The sequence below is a fragment of the Rhipicephalus microplus genome, chromosome 1 (assembly GCF_043290135.1).
Source record: "Rhipicephalus microplus isolate Deutch F79 chromosome 1, USDA_Rmic, whole genome shotgun sequence".
NCBI classification, from domain to species: Eukaryota; Metazoa; Arthropoda; class Arachnida; order Ixodida; family Ixodidae; genus Rhipicephalus; species Rhipicephalus microplus.
In genome coordinates this window covers 135,245,253-135,262,484 of record NC_134700.1, presented here as the reverse complement: position 1 = coordinate 135,262,484, position 17,232 = coordinate 135,245,253, and positions in this window count along the sequence as shown.

Here is a 17,232-nt window from a genome sequence, read left to right as displayed (position 1 = left end):
GTTTTCTCCCGCAAGATGGAAGTAATCAATAAATATTTTCGGCGTTCGTCCTGGCAAACACCGTTTTCGGGGGGAGTTTCTTCAGCGGCCTAATGGCTTTGACTGCGGCGTTTGTGGTTCGGGAACAACCATTGCGATTAAGACACTGCCAAAGCTTTTAACCACTGATTACATCTCTCCATGACCATTCTCTTGCGAGAAACAATGTGCGGCGTGTGAAATAAACATTGTGCTAAATCCAATGGAACGGCTGTTTAATTTATTTAAAAAGCATGAACATGTAACTAGTAACTGTGAAACGCTTCGTTATAACGTCACGTTGAACCTATTGTTAAACACCGGGACCACACGGTTCAGCTTTCGCTGGGTAACCATTACGACGAAATGCTTGGGCGGTGATTTTTTTTTAAGTAACACACTCCCGCCGTGGTGGTTGAAGCAAGACGTCTGCACCAGAGATGTAAGCATGTTTCATAAAGATGACTAAAAAGAATTGCAAAAGTTATCAAATTTCTATACCAAGTAATTCGATATAACTGCCAGCCGTTCCCAAGTTCCCCTTGAAATTCAACTAGTCTTTTTTTTTCCCATCTAAGCACTATTATTATTGCGGAAGAGGCTCCGCCACTTCAAAACATCAACAAACACACTATCGACCAGTGGCGGTCAGAGAAAATTCGATATCCTTTTCGCCCACAACGGCGGAAATTTTCTGGAACCCTTTTATTGGCGCAACGTATTTCTAAATACTACAGGGAGTTGTAATGGAGGCAGTGCCGTTTGACAGAACAATACGTTTGTAAGACTACTGAATAGCAGTCTGCGACAAGTATTGCTGGCTATAGAATGAGGTTCTATGGCACAGTGAATACGCTTGCAAAATAACTTAGGCGGAACCAATATTATAATATAGGTTCCATGGCTCACCGTGCGTTAGTATAGGCTACTACTAATATATTAGTAGTAGTCTATAGTACCGCACGGCTTGTCATGGGGCTCTACACTGCCCCATTCAACACGCACCAATATATGCACATATTGAAAATAAGAATGATGTACAATAGTTTGGTCCTGCCACTGTTCTGTGCGGCCGGACCTGTAATTTGCGTCACTATCAGAGAAGACAGCGGTTGCAATCCGCAGCTTAAAAAAAAGGTCAATCAAACATTGCGGCTGTTTACCGTATAAATCAAGTTTGCACTATTAGTAAACCAACAACATTGCCTAGTCTGACAATACATATTATATCTTGGCCAAGTAGTGCCGATTTGACTGGTTCATAGAAAGAAAAGGGCTTCACCTGGGCTCACTTCACATAAATAAAGCGAGTGGTGAGCGTTCCGCATGGTCCTACAATTAGTTTGCCATTGCCTGTCATGAGGTGGCTTGCATTAGTTTTTCCACCCAGCACGAAGGCGGTTAGCACGCGCGTTTTCAGCAAGCAGAAGTTTGTGAATCGATGTTGGATTTTGAAAAGACGGTTTGACGGTGCGAAACAGCAATCTCAGTGGTAGCTATACGCCGAAGAAAGCTCTTACAACCGTGACCTAAATTATTAGCTGTCCGCTATTTAATATTCCTCTTGAACGGGGGTTCTGTCCGGGTAATCCATTATGAAATTCTGGTTTGATGTAAATAAACTGCCTATAGCATGCGTTTTTCCCCGCAGAAATCGTAGCGATAAAAACAGAGTGCGAAACGGAGACTGCAGAGGGGCTAAATTGAAACTCACGCATATTGTAGATTGTAAAAATGCATAATCAAGTGTAAATAATTCTTAAGCAAAAATATATTGACGCAGAACAAAGGAAATCGCCACGCGTTGTTTCAGCTGAAAAATCAAGAAATTTTTTAGATAAACAATAGACAGCATGCAGACACGTTCATAACCTGCACTGTCAATCTCGGACGTTTCCTCAAAACCTCGACTTGTGTTTATTAATCACTACAGACAACAAGTGAGAAAAATAGAGGATGTCACTCACCTTTTGCATCACGTTCCTTACAATGCAAGCTGTCGATTTATTGAAACACTGCCGAACTCGTTGGGCTTGCCCAGATGCACGTCATGAAGTGTCACCCATGTGATATATTTGATGTGAAAGCAGTATTTCATGCGTACTTTCAACATGGGCCGAGGCTTTCTTGTGCCTGATACTGTAAACTAGGTTACACTTCCCTGTAGACTAGGCTGGCACTGTTAAATAATTAGTCGTGTAATGCAATGACTTGAAACGTGTTTATCAATTGATATTTATTCATTTTTACTGTGTATTCCAAACCAAACAACAACATTTTTGTTTTGCGTATGTCGCTTGCGGTACTTATATAAGCCCATGTTCGCCCTGTTTTTAATTTGAAAATAAAAGAGGACACTTGAGCTTCATCTTCAAGTGCAGATCGCGACAGCTTAATCGCCTCTCCATTAGAGACCCGATTACGCTATCAGTAGTTTCTTTAACGGCTGCAGCGCTGAGGAGGTTCGAGTCTTGCATGATACAGTGCAATCCTTTTGCGGTACGTGGGCAATCGTAGCGGCCTTCTGTCCCTTTTTCGAACGGCTATCGTATTATCGAGGCAACGGAGGTGGCAACAGCATCAAGTGTTGCTGCGAATGTTGCGGGCGTGAAACCTCATCTTTCAATTGAGATTTTTTCCATAAGGACAGCGTTATAGTAGCTCGGCAATTATCAATTCTAACGGTCTTAAGCGTTGTTCCAGCGCTCTCTCTATCGCGTGCAGAAGCTCACTTCCACCGCAGTCACCCACGGCAGGACCAAGACGATGATCCGCGAAAGCGACGCTGCCAGCGGGAAAAGCAGCTATACATCCATTCCTCTCACCTGTTGCTCGGGGCCTATGTGCCCTTGTTGCGACTGTCGCCACGTGTGCTTCTTTCTGATTTTGTTGATGGTTCAAAGCTGTGGCACGTAGATGGGCGCGACCACGCGTCTTCGACGTGCCTCTCAGCGTCGGTGTCCGGCTGGCAGAGCGGGGAAGGTGTTCTCCCGGCCACCTCTCACATCTCGGCTAGTGGAGCGACCTGTTGTGCTTTCACTGCATGGAATATTGTCCAACGCTGGTCAATGATCATAGTAACCTGCGTCGCCTCCTGGGCTGAAGCTGCTTTTATATCCACTGCCGACCACTTCGGCCGCTTCCTGTTCTCGTCGTCTTCGCTCTATAGTTGGCGACGCCTATGTACGGAGTCTTGTATGTCTCGCCTTGCAGCTGCTGTCTGCCGTGAAGTGACCCTTGCCACACAGCTGAGACTGCGGCTCATATAGATGGTAACGATGAGAGTTGTTGCCTGCGCGTCAACAGCAAATCTTGGCCTTAGGGTTGGGGCACACGTCGAATCAATGTCCCAGCCTCCCACACTCATAGCACGCATTGATGTGCGTCTGGGACAGAGAGAGAGAGAGAGAGGTAAATAGCGAGGAAAGGCAGGGAGGTTAACCAAGCTTGGCTCGGTTGGCTACCCTACACTTGGGGGCAGGAAAGGGAGAATAATAGAAAGGAAAGAGATAGAAAAGAAGAGGAGTAAGAAAGATAAGCATGAATGGTCAGGGAGAATCTGACAAGCCTAGGTCCGTAGCACACAGTTCTGGGTCTATGAGAGCTGCTGAACAATACGATTATGTTGTCCGTAGAGCCTATGCACTCACCCTGCAGTACGCCGTGGTTGTACTATTTTTTCAACTGTATAGGCACCCGACACTGGACCAGAGGGCGCGACGGAGCTCTTTTGGGCTGCCTCTGCATTGTTGATACTGACCACCAGTTATACCATGAAAATAAAACTCTCTCTGAGCACATCGACATGCTGAAGTGTCAGTGCCCTTTTTGGCACGTTTCGAAAGAACGCTTCCTGGGTGCTCCCATAGTCATGCATGACCCCCCTGTAGACAACTTAAAAAAATGGCAGCATAACCGCTGGGTGAACAATGGAGAAAGGGGTGAAGCATACGTCCGTTCATTCGTTCTTGCTTCCCTCCGTCCGTGCGTCTGTCTGTGTGACCGTCTGTGCGTGCGTCTGTTCGTGCGTCCACACGTCCATCTCTGCGTCCGTTCCTGCGTTCGTCCATGCATCGGCCCCTGCGTCCGTTCATGCGTCTATCCGTCTGTGCAGCCATCCGTGCGTCTGTCCATGGATCTGTCTATGTGTCCGTTGGTCATCTAGTCAACACTCCAAGTACCACCATCTCGTATCTTTTCATCATATATCCCGCATATAGAAGCACCACCATCTAGCGGACATTCTAAGGACTAAACGAGAGGTGCCACACATACACTTTCTTACGGCTTGCGCTTCGTGTCTACTTCCCACCTTTAACCACCTCGAGTTCGTGGTATATACTAGTTCACTGTATTCATGGCACTGCGGCCAAACACTCGCTAAACCTTTCTAAAACCAAGGAGGTTACGCCCAGCGAGTATAATGTAACAACCTTTTCTTATCAGATAGAGCTCAACGTACATACTAACGGCTGTTAATGTGGAATGAAAGACAGGAGAACTTGGCTTTTAGCTAACGCGCACACTGCAAGTTTTTTATTGTTCAACAACGCACCGGAGAAATCTCCCATCGGCACCACCTTGCAGGTCAAAGCGTAAGACATGTTACGTACTTGGACGAGGTACGAACGGGTGCCGCTTTAAGGAGCTTCGCCTCTAAAAAATGTACCCTGGCAAGTTCACTTTTGCTGCGTCTACTCCTTTGGCTACGCCGTGGCGGGCCCGGTTTTGCTGTGTCTACTCGCTAGGCTGTGAGGTTTGGCACTATACCATCGGTTCTTGCAAACTACATTGCTGAGTGCCTATAACAGTGTTTTTCAAGTGCGAATGCACTTTATAAGCAACCCTGAATCCGCCGTCCGTGGTGCGCCTTCTCCTCTCCCCTAGCAACGGTCTGAGGAGCGAAGAAGAGCGTCTGTAGCAACGGCGCAGTGACGTCACACACCACGTGATTGCGCGCGCTCCGGCCTCCGCTCCGTGGCTCCGCGCGCCCGCGCAGCCACGACTTGCTCGAGATCGGCAAGTCGTCATAGGTATGGATCCATCGCAGGCATCAACCTTGACTTCGATACCTCCAACAATGAGTACAACGCAATCGAATGCGAGCATTGCACGCGTCGTTGAAGATGTCGCGCCAGTTGAAGACAAGGCAGCGCGGCAAAGAGCATGTGAGGCCAAGCGAAAGCGGGCAAAGCAGGCCGCGGAGATAAGCATCATTATATTGCGAATTTACTCTCACATATACGCGTAAACTCACCAAGAATTCCCGAGAGACTCTAATGGTTCCTGGGAATCACAATGTGATAACACGGGAGAGTTTACGTTAATTCACTGGCGAATGCCAACGGATTTTAACTTTACTCACCCTCATAGCATCACCCCGTGCTCTCGCACTTAACCATGTTCACCCTCGGGGAAATGCTCGGGATTTTTTTCACCCCCACCCCCAAGAAAAGGCCCACTTGTACGATGCTGGTTGCACTAAAAAATATCAAATAATAAAGAAACAAATGAATAAACAAATAAACACAGCGGTGACACTTACGCCAACTTCGCGATTCCCGCGAAACGAGCTTTTTCCCTGTATTGCGTTAAAAAGAATCACCGCGTGGCCATAGACAAGCAACTGAAAGTGTCAAGCTTATACGCACTTGAAGCTCCTTCATTAGGCGAATTAGTTTTATAAGCTTGACGCTGCCAGACTCATGGCCTGCCCCCCGAGGTGGGTTGCACCAAGTTGTCGAGTAAGCAGCTATCCAACCAACTCTATAAACGCCCACGATGTCTTCATGGACCTTCCCTTCACGCTTTCTCCCATACAAAGCTAGCCGAGCCTGGCACTGTGGTGGTCCGCAACTGCGTTGAGATCAAGACCTGGAAATTTTTTTTTTATTCACTGCATCTGCTATTTGTTGGTCGACGAAACGTTTCGTTCCTCTTGCAATGCGTATTTGTGAAACTTAATTATAGTTCGATAAATACGCATGGGAACCGTCACAACCCACAGATTGCTTCACGTTTCAAACGTCAAGCCAAGCGTCTCAGGGAAACCTCTTAGGTGACATCGATAATCCTTGTATGAGAAATGGTGGAGTCGTGATGATGATGAATTATGACATTATAATGATAATGCTGCAAGAACTACGGGCAGTTACCTGCTCCGACATATTGCGAGTTTTTACTAGAACTGAAAACGTTTTTTTTTAAATGGGAAGCATTTCTTAGCGAACTTCGGTGACTTTGACCGTATCTATCTATCTATCTATCTATCTATCTATCTATCTATCTATCTATCTATCTATCTATCTATCTATCTATCTATCTATCTATCTATCTATTTATCTATCTATCTATCTATCTATCTATCTATCTATCTATCTATCTATCTATCTATCTATCTATCTATCTATCTATCTATCTATCTATCTATCTAGCCGCCTGGGACGTTTAGCTCTACTGGCCGTTTGCATAATGGTATCAATACCAAACTTGGTATGGCTTAACATGACTGTATGAAGAACATAATTGCCTAGTCATAACATGAAAATCATGGCATGTCTATCATGAGTGCCATGATTTACATTTTATGGTCCTGAAGTTCTTGCGGTTGTTTTGTTCACATGGCATGTTGCAAAACTGGTATGGCATGGTATGATTACTTGGCGAACGCAAGCGACAGACCCTAATATGAAAATCATGACATTCGTGTCATGTAACAACATGACTACATGCCACACTCATGATGCGCTCGCCACTCTTTCGCTAGCGTCACATATACCAAATTAGGTATTACGGAACTTGAACGGATGACAAAGGTATGTGGCTGGTGCAAGCATGCTAATATTTAGATACATGTCATGTAACGACATGAACACATGCCACGCTCATGATACGCTGGCGACCGTTTCGCTAGCTTCACTTATACCAAATTTGGTATTACGAGACGTGAATGGATGACGAAGGTATGATACTGGTGCGAACATGATAAAGACGAGATGCGTGTCATGAAACATGACTACATGCTACGCTCATCGTGCGCTCGTGGCCGTTTCAATAGCTTCACATATGCCAAATTTGATATTACGTGGTGCCAATGGATGACGAAGGTATGTGACTGGTGCAAACATGATAATCATGAGATGGGTGTGATGTGAGAACATGATTACATGCCCCAGTCAAGGCACATTAGGTTTCATTATGACATGGTGCGCGCGCTCGCCGGCGTTCATTTTGTCGCGTAATGCCGGTGTTGTCGCGCCAGGCGCCAGTCCTGCCAATGTACTCGCCACGCACGCCGCACTGCGTTGCTTTGACGCATGCGCGTTTCATCGTGTCCGGCGTCCGTCCGTCACGAAAGCAGCGAGACGCAGTTTTGTCTGGGTAAAGCATAGGCATAAAATAACATTACTCTATGGCATTGGCGCTATATGCAGCGTGTCGCATTCGCGCCGGTTGCCGTTCAGGCGCGCCGACGGACGCTGGTCGCGCCTTGCGTCTCCCTATTAGTGCTCGCGTTTTGCTAACGTAGCCTGACAGTGCCCAGCGTGCGCGCGCGTCAACGCTACATTGGAATATATTGGACCCTTCAAGATGCGCTCACCCCAATTTTGCTAGCTACACATATACCAAACTTGGTGTTACGGGACGTGAATGGATGATGAAATATATGACTGGTGCTGACATGATAATCCTGACACGCGTATCATGTAAGAACATGACAACATACCACGCTAATAGCATGGTCATGGCCGTTTCGCTAGCTTCACATGTACTAAATTTGGTATCACGGGACGTGAATAGATGACGAAGGAGGAGGAGGAGGAGGATTGAAAGAGGAAGAGGAGGAGGATTGAAAGAGGAAGAAGAGGGAGGTTAGCCAGTTGTCAGACCGGCTGGCTGGCCTGTACTGGGGAAGGGGATAACGGGCAACATTACTGAAAGTTGGGCGAGTTCGTACTCATTGATGACTTCTTTGCGCAAACACGTACACGGACACAAGGAAAAGAGGCAAGCATGCGCCCGTGTTGTTTGCCTCTTTTCCTTGTGTCCGTGTACGTGTTTGCTCAAAGAAGTCATGAAGGGGGATAAGGGGGATAAAAGATGAGAGAAAAGAGACGTCGAAGGAAAAAAAAAAGAAGAGAGAAGGTCATCAGACGATCCACGAAGCTGCGTAGAGTCTGTCTCTAAGACCACTTGCCCGCAGAAAGCGCAACAACGATCTCAATGTCTTGCGTGCAGAGAACGGTCTCGGCCAGTGTCCTAATACCCTTTCTTCCGACAATTGGCGATTGTGTAGTCTATCTAAAACTTTCGACAGTTCTTTTCTTGGCACACTGATGCGAGGACACTTGCAGAAAATACGGGAGAAAATCTCTGCGCAGCCACAGTTGTCACATGTCGGGCTGCTGGCCATTCCGGTTCGAAACGAATAAGCATTCGTAAAGGCCAGCCTAATGCACAGACGGCACAAAAGTGCCTCCTCAGCTCAGGTTGATCCTGATGGAAGACGGAGCTGTAGGTGTGGGTCCAAATTATGAAGGCGGACGTTGGTGAATGTCAGTGAATTCCACTGAGTGAGTGTGAGTTCTCGTGCAAGTGATCTAAGCCTTGCAGCGGCGTTCGTTCTTGATAATGGTATAGCTGCAAGAGGGGCATCCTCATGAGCGGATCGGGCTGCTTAATCTGCACGGTCGTTTCCATCAATGCTGCAGTGGCCTGGTGTCTATTGATACGCTATGTCATGTTGTTTCTCTATAGCACGGTGATGAAGCAGTCGTATTTCAGCAATCAGCTGTTTGTTTGGTTCATGACGATACGGCGAGGCAACGCCCTGGAGGGCTGCTTTGGAGTCGGAGAAGATTGACCATGTCTGCTGCGGTTCTTCTACTAGGAACTCCAGAGCGGCACGAATAGTGGCGAGTTCTGCCGCCGTGGATGATGTCAGATGCGAGGTCCTGAACTTTATCGTGATGGATTTTTTCCGGAATTACCACTCTGCCTGTTGAACTTGTTGAAGTGACCGACCCATCCGTGTAAATGTGAATGCTTCTACTGTGTTTCTCATGCAGAATCAGTAATGTTGTTTGTTTTAGGGCCAAATTTGACAAATTTTTCTTTTTTATTCCGGGGATGGTTATCAGGGCTTTCAGTGGATGTAGACACCACAATGGTAACGACGCTCTTGCTGCGTGCATGAAGTTCATGGGAATCACCGTGTGATGTGAGGCAATAATAGAGCAGAACGCAGAGCGTGGCCTGGAAGTTGGAAGGGAGGCGAGGTGATGCGATTGAATCCGGGTGGAATGTCTTAAGTGCGTTCTTAAAGCATCGACACGAATGTAGGTTGTGATAGCGTGTTCATGAGCGATTGCGACAGTCGCTGCTGAGGATGCGCATCTCGGAAGCCCGAGACATATTCTCAGTGCTTGAGCTTGTAATGACTGGAGGACGCGTACGTTTGTTATGTGGGCCTTGCCAAGCACAGGTAGGCTGTAGCGCATGAAGCCAAGCAAAAGTGCAGCATACAGTTGAAGCCAACATTACTAGATACTTTTTTTCAGTTTGCAAACTGCGGCGCCGCGATTGTCACCCTTCCCTGTACCGGTCAAAAAGCCGCAAGCGCGCCCCCTCTCGGCGGTGCCGTCTGACAACGGCACCGACGCTGTAAGCGTTGGCGTGATCTGCATGGTGCCGGGTATTTTTTAATGTCTTCAACTCAGCCATCGCTTTCCCTGTGAGCTACACAGCTCACATGTGTCATGTGACGGTTCTTGAATGTGAGAAAACATGCCTCGCTGCTTTGTGACTGGTTGCCGAAGTGGGTACGATTCGACGAAATCCGCGGCCGAAAAGAGACATTTTTTCAAGCCTCCCGCTGACGAGGTGCGCCTTCACAGATTTCAACCATAAATTAGTAAGCAAAGAAAAAGTGGCTGTAGCAAACAAAAAAGCACGTCTCCTCTAACTCTGGCTCTTGCCTTTGAAGAAAAGTGGCTTCCAGTTTGTTTGTTTTAGTGTTCAGTAAATTGTCTTTAATTTGACTTTGTTCAGGGTTCAATAGATTGTGTTTAATTTGACTTTGTGTTCTCGTCATCTCGCGCTTTTTATAGCCTTAAAAAGGCCAAATTTATATTGAAGTAGTTCAGTATCTTTCTATGCTATGCACTTCGATTCAGGTGCACGTTAGAGAAACCCCAGGTGGTTAAAATTTCCAAAGCCCTTCACTACGACGTGCCTCATAATCATATCGTGGTTTTGGCCCGTAGAACCTTCGATAATATTGTACGATGAGCCACGTACTACAGCCATCTAATGACGGCGGATATGTTAAAGTGTAAAGCCCAGAACGACTTGTTCGTTCCAGATAACTGAATCGTTTGATTCGCATTATTTTAGAAGAAAGATACCGAGCTACTTCAATAAAAATTTGGCCTTTTTAAGGCTATAAAATGCGCGAGATGACGAGAACACAAAGTCAAATAAACACAATATATTGAACACTGAACAAAGTCAAATTAAACACAATTTACTGAACACTGAAACAAAAAAACTGGAAGCCACTTTTATTCAAAGGCAAGAGCCAGAGTTACAGGAGACGTGCTTTTTTGTTTGCTACAGCCACCTTTTCCTTGCTTTCTAATTTATGGTTGAAATCTCTGAAGGCGCACCTCGTCAGCGATAGGCATGAAAAAAATTGCCCGCAGCTTCCCTCGGGGGAACACTGAGGAGGATGCGGAGCATATAATTGGTTAACGGGGTATTAAAGTGCGACTTACTTGGGTCGATGGCTAAATTGGTTAACGTGGTTGTGAAATGGGGTGTTAAATTGCGACTTACTTGGGTCGATGGCTAAATTGGTTAACGTGGTTGTAGGAGGGGGTGTTAAATGAGTGAACACGTACACACGTATGCGAAAGGGTGGCGCTGGTCGAAGGGACGTCGATCATTGTGTTTGTGGATTCGTTGGAATGCATTTCACCGCGACCTTGGACGTCGACGCGCCGTACAAACCAACCGACGAGCGGCAACTGATTGATTGATTTGTGGGGTTTAACGTCCCAAAACCACCATATGATTATGAGAGACGCCGTAGCAGAGGGCTCCGGAAATTTTGACCACCTGGGTTCTTTAACGTGCACCCAAATCTGCGCACACGGGCCTCGACATTTCCGCCTCCATCGGAAATGCAGCCGCCGCAGCCGGGATTTGAACCCGCGACCTGCGGGTCAGCAGCCGAGTACCTTAGCCACTAGACCACCGCGGCGGGGCGAGCGGCAACTGAGCGAGCGAGCGCCGACCTTGAGTATATATACAGCTCGACGGCGCATGCACTGTCAGCTGTTGAATGTTCTCGAAGCGCGACGCCACATGCGCGTCCACTGGAGAATCAGGAGAATTGTAGATGTCGAACGCGGTGTGTAGAGGAGGAAGGGTGCACAGATGGTGGAGGAGTGAAGCGCGCGCGGTGTGTAGAGGAGGAAGGGATGCACAGATGGTGGAAGAGTGGGCGACGGCGCGACGGCGCATGCGCGCGCGTCAGCTGTCGAATGTTCGAGAAGCGGTGCGGACGGCGCACTACAAGGCGCGAGTATAAGATGCTTCGCATCTAAAAATGTCTCTTTTCGGCTGCGGATTTTTTTGAATCGTACCCACTTCGGCAACCAGTCACAAAGCAGCGAGGCATGCTTTCTCACATTCAAGAACCGTCACATGACACATGTGAGCTGCGTAGCTCACAGGGAAAGCGATGACTGAGTTGAAGACATTAAAAAACACCCGGCACCATGCAGATCACGCCAACGCTGACAGCGTCGGTGCCGTTGTCAGACGGCACCGCCGAGAGGGGGCGCGCTTGCGGCTTTTTGACCGGTACAGGGAAGGGTGACACGTTGGGTGACACTCGCGGCGCCGCAGTTTGCAAACTGAAAAAAGTATCTAGCAACGTTGGTTGAAGCATGGCTCGTACCGATGCACTCCATGGTTTTCCCACAAAAAACCTTAGGACGTGGGTGATCATGATAAGTTCCTTCTTCATGTGAGCGATATGAGGGCTCCAAGACAAGTCAAGATCTATTATTAATCCCAGAAAACGGTGGGTCTGCCGATAGCTGATCGTGTGTCCATTTTTTCTGATGTGGTATGGCGTCATTGTCTTGCGCGCGAACGCAACCAGGGAGCATTTCTCAGATGACAGCTCCAGTCCTCGTCCTTGAAGGTAGTTTGACGTCAGTGTAGCCGCTGTCTGAAGCCAGGCTCTTACGTGTAGACGCGTGACTCCTGATGCTCAGATGAAGATGTCGTCTGCGTATATCGACAGATGCACGGAGTGTGGCAGGACGTCAGCGAGGCCGATGAGCGCAAGGTTGAAAAATATGGGGCTTAGGACCCCACCTAGGTACGCCGCGGTAGGTAGGATGGTACCTTGTTGAACCATCTTCTGTCTGAACTAAGAAGGTTCTGTCCTTCAAATAGCTGTAGATTCAATGGTAAACGCGGCCTCCCGATCCAATACTGCCCAAGGCGTCCAGAATGGTTTCATGTAGTACATTGTCATACGCAGCCTTTATATCCAAGAAAAGTGCCACTGATAATCTCTTTAGGCTTTTCTGCTGCTGTACAGACATGAGAAGATCAACAAAATTGTCTATGAAAGACCGTCCACTCCGAAGCCGGTCAGAGCATCGGGTATATATTATGTTCCAGGTACCACTCCAGGCGAGTCAGCACCATTCTCTCCATCACCTTTCTTAAACAGCTGGCAAGCGCGATGCGGCTGTCGGAGCTAACACGGGAAAGATCCAGCCCTGACAGCGTTCAGTTTTTGAACTGATTTTTTTATTATCGCGCTGCACCCGCCGCGCGGCCCAACTGCCAGCTTCTTCTTTGACGAGCGGCGCATTGAGGCGATACAGGGCTCCCATCCCCCCCCTTCCCATAGAGCGAGAGCCGTAGGAATCACCAGAGAAGTTGCCCAGTGAACATGCTTGGATGTTGGCATCCAGGCTTTAGATTGAAACCCCGCGGCCGCGAGAGCGGCGATATACGCAGGTTTCAGTCGATCAGCAGCCACAACGTCTTGATGGCCATTGATGTCCAGCGTGAACGTCTTAGGTGTACGATGGAGTACGCGGAATGAGCCATCATAGGCTGGTGTTAGTGGTGGCCGTATTTGGTCACGCCGAACGAAGACGTGACTGCAGTAATGCAGATCCTGAGTGACGAAGACAGACTGGGTGGTGTCGGTCGGCAGGAATCACAGGAGCAAGGTCCCGAAACGTGGTGCGCAGCTCTCGAATGTACGTGGAGGCATATCGTGAGTGGAAGGTGGCGATGATGGCTCGAAGAATTCTCCTGGAAGACGCAGGAAAACGCCATAGACTAGTTCGGCTGATGAGCAGCCGAGATCCACTTTCAATGCTGATCGGATGCCCAGAAATACGAAGGGGAGGTAGTCGAGCCAACGTTCCCTTGGCTGGTGAGCAGTGAGGGCAGCTTTCAGTTGTCGATGAAGCCGTTCGACCATGCCATTGGCGAAAGAATGGTAGGCAGTTGTGTGGATGTGTCGAATGCCCAGGATATTGGCAAGTGCGGTGAAAAGGGCTGATTGAAACTGACGACCGCGATCAGTGGTGACGACAGAAGGGCATCCAAAGCGCGACACCCAGCTGTTTGTGAAAGCCTTGGCAACTGTTGGTGGTGTAATGTCGGAAATGGGAAACGCTTCCGGCCATCTGGTGAAGCGATCCACACATGTCAGCAGGTAACAGGCTCTATGCGATGACGGAAGAGGACCGACGATGTTGAGATGGACGTGAGAAAACCTTGCGTCCGGAGGCCGAAACGAGGATGTTGCCGTGACAGTGTGATGGTGAACTTTAACGCGCTGGCACTCAAGGCAGATTCGCGCCCAGCGTCGGACATCAGCTTTGATGCTTGGCCAAAGGAAACGAGATGCGACTAGCTTCTGGGTTGCACGAATACCAGGATGGCTCATGCTGTGCAATTGATCAAAAATTGCACGACGAAAAGCTGAAGGCACGAAAGGCCGAGGAACACCAGTAGACGTTTCGCACGTTATCAATGAGGTAGAAAATGGAAGCGGGCACTCCGTGAACGATAGAAACGTGGATAAAGAGCGAAGACGATGCAGCTCAGGATTGTTGCTTTGGGCAGCTGCTAGCTCTTCCATGTCTAGTGGTGGCTGGGTCGACAAGACATCGATGCGGGATAGTGCATCAGCAGCAGCGTTTTCCAGCCCATGTACGTGTCTGAGATCCACAGTGAACTCGGAAATAAAGCATAGTTGACGGATCTCCCAAGCAGTATAATTGCTTTGATTGCGAAGGAAGGCAAACGTCAGGGGCTTGAGGTCTGTAACGACGTAAAAGTCGCGGCCCTCCAATAAATGACGAAAATGTTTGATGGCGCGGTATACCGCGAGGAGTTCTCGGGCAAACGTACTGTATTTTGTCTCCGGTGGCTTCAGTTTTTGCGAGAAAAACCCAAGGGTCTGCCAACCGGATACGTGTTGCTCGAGAACGGCGCCAACTGCCACGGTTGTTGCATCGGTGATGAGACAAATTGGGGCAACAGGGACGGGATGTATGAGCGTGGTAGCGTCTGCCAGAGCCTTCTTGGCAGTGCCTAAGGCAGATGCAGCGTCCTTGGGCCACTCCAGTGGCACAGCCGGGTCTTTCTTTTTAGCCAATAGGTCGGTCAAGGGCTTTAGGAATGTGGTGCACTTTGGAAGAAAGTGGCGACGGAAGTTTAGTAGACCCAGAAATTCTCGGAGTCTCTTTAGTGAAGTCGGGGGTGGAAAGTCTTGAAAACCTTCACTTTGCTGGCAAGTGGTTGGAAACCCTTTGGAGCGACAAGGTGGCCTAGGAACGCTATTGTAGCGACGCCGAAGAGGCACTTATTGGGAATAATTACGAGGCCGTAATCATCCAGGTGGTGGAACAGGGTGCGCAGGTGGGCTTCATGCTCAGGGCCGGATGAGCTTGCTACAAGGAGGTCATCAAGGTAGGCAAATACGCAATCGAGACCGCGCGTGACCTTGTTGATAGTGTGCTGAAAGGTCTGTGCAGAGTTTCGCAATCCAAAAGGCATCCTAGCATATTCAAACAGACCAAATGGAGTGGTGATGACTGTCTTCGGAATGTTGGTGGGTTCTACAGGAATCTGATGGTAAGCCTTCACTAAGTCAATCTTAGAGAAGATTGTGCACCCAGCCAAATTTGATGTGAAATCCTGTATGTGAGGAAATGGATAGCGGTCTGCTAAGGTGTGGGCATTGAGAGCACGGTAACCCCCACATGGTCTCCAGTCACCAGGATCTTTCTTCGGCACCATGTGGAGTTGCGGCGCACAGTTGCTGGAGGAAGGCCGCAGAATGCCGAGTTCAAGCATGTGCTCAAACTCACGGCGGGCGGTGGCGAGGCGTTCTCCAGATAGTCGACGGGGTCGTGTAAAAACGGGAAGTCCAGTGGTCACAATGTGGTGAGTGATGGAATGCTTCACTGGTGACTCTCTGGTGTGCGGCTTCGTGATGCTGGTAAAGTCGTCGAGTATTTTTGCATACGGCGAACAGGTGTGAGAGCTCGCAGTCTCGTTGGCGAGGAAGTACAGAGTACACCATTGATGGAGAGGCGGGTGTTGAGATCAATGAGGCGATGAGCATGCTTGTCCACAGCAAGGTTGAAAAAACTGAGGAAGTCAGCTCCAAGAACAGCTTGCGTGACGTCAGCGAGGATGAAAATCCAGCGGAACGTACGGCGTAGTCCAAGGTAAAGTGTAAGAGAGCGTTGGCCGTATGTGCGATTGGCGGGATTATTGATCGCTTGGAGTGGGCAGGTCTGTTCGTCGCGACGGCGATCTGCACACGAGGCCGGGATGACGCTAACCTGGGCTCCTGTGTCGACTAGGAAGCAAGCGCCAGTGATCTTATAAGAAACAGAAAAGGCGGCATGACTTTCAACCAGTACCACTTGCCGCCTTCAGTGGCCGGTCGTCGCATTACCCGACCAGGAGCACGGGCGAGTGCACTTGCGAGCAGAGGCACAGAGAAAAAGGGCTGCAGAGAAAAAGCCAGGGTGCTTCTATAGATTTGATAGCACCGGCTTCAAAGAGTTCAACATTTGAAGAGCGCTGTGGGAAGCTGGAGTCTGAATCTTATTCAGGAGTACTCGAATTGTCTTCATGAGGGTCTTAATCACGTCTATTATTTCGTTATCTTAACTGTCACGACTTACTCGCTCTGAAGTAGCTTTCAGCGCGCGATGCTGTGGCTCTACTGGCGATGTCACGGACGGCAGCGCTGGCCACGCGTCAGGGTCAAAGTTTCTTGTGTCTTTCTGAGGATGGTAGTTGTTGGCACTAGTTGATGCTTGTGGTGGTGAGTGCGTGATACTGGGTAGCGGTGTATCCCTGGCCTTGGCAGAGGATGCCCTAGGAGTATTCTAATGGCGCGAACACCAACGTCGCACTTTGGCAGCAGCCTCCCAGTGGGTGGAACTGTCTCTGACCATCTGCCTCAGCACTTGCATCTCCTTCTTCACATTTGGGCACTGCTTTGATGACGCCTCGTGAGGACCTTGGCAATTGCCGCATTTGCGATGCTCTGCATGGCAGGCTTCTGTGTTGTGCGACTCCAAGCATCGGGAGCACACAGCAGAACTTGTGCAAACAGCGCTCACGTGTCCTATTTCACGGCACTTCCAACACTGAAGAAGTTTCGGCACGAACGGCCGTACTGTGTGTCGAAAATGACCAACTCTTACTTGAGTTGGGAGACTGTCACTCTTGAAAACTAGTTTAACGCATCGTGAGTTCCTGAGACGGCGGGCTTGCAAGATTATAGTAGCTTCCGTCACTGGTTTGATTAGAATGGGAAAATCAATATCGCTGATAGAAGTGTCGACGTCGTAGATAACGCCTGTCCTAGAGTCCTTGCCATCTGGTATGAAAGAACATACGTTGATGTTCCCCAGCATATTCACCTTGGTCAATACGTCGAGAGCAGTACGTTGTGTAACGTCTATCGCCAGAACGTTCTTGCGGTCATTGATCCTCACGTCTGTTTCGTCCCGGAACGAGCGCCTGAAGTGATATAGACGTGGCTTGGCGATTAAGTCGGTTCATGCTGTCAGCGGCATTCATCGGGACAAACAAAATAGTTTGAACCGGTGACTCTTGAATATTCGCGGTGGGCTTACT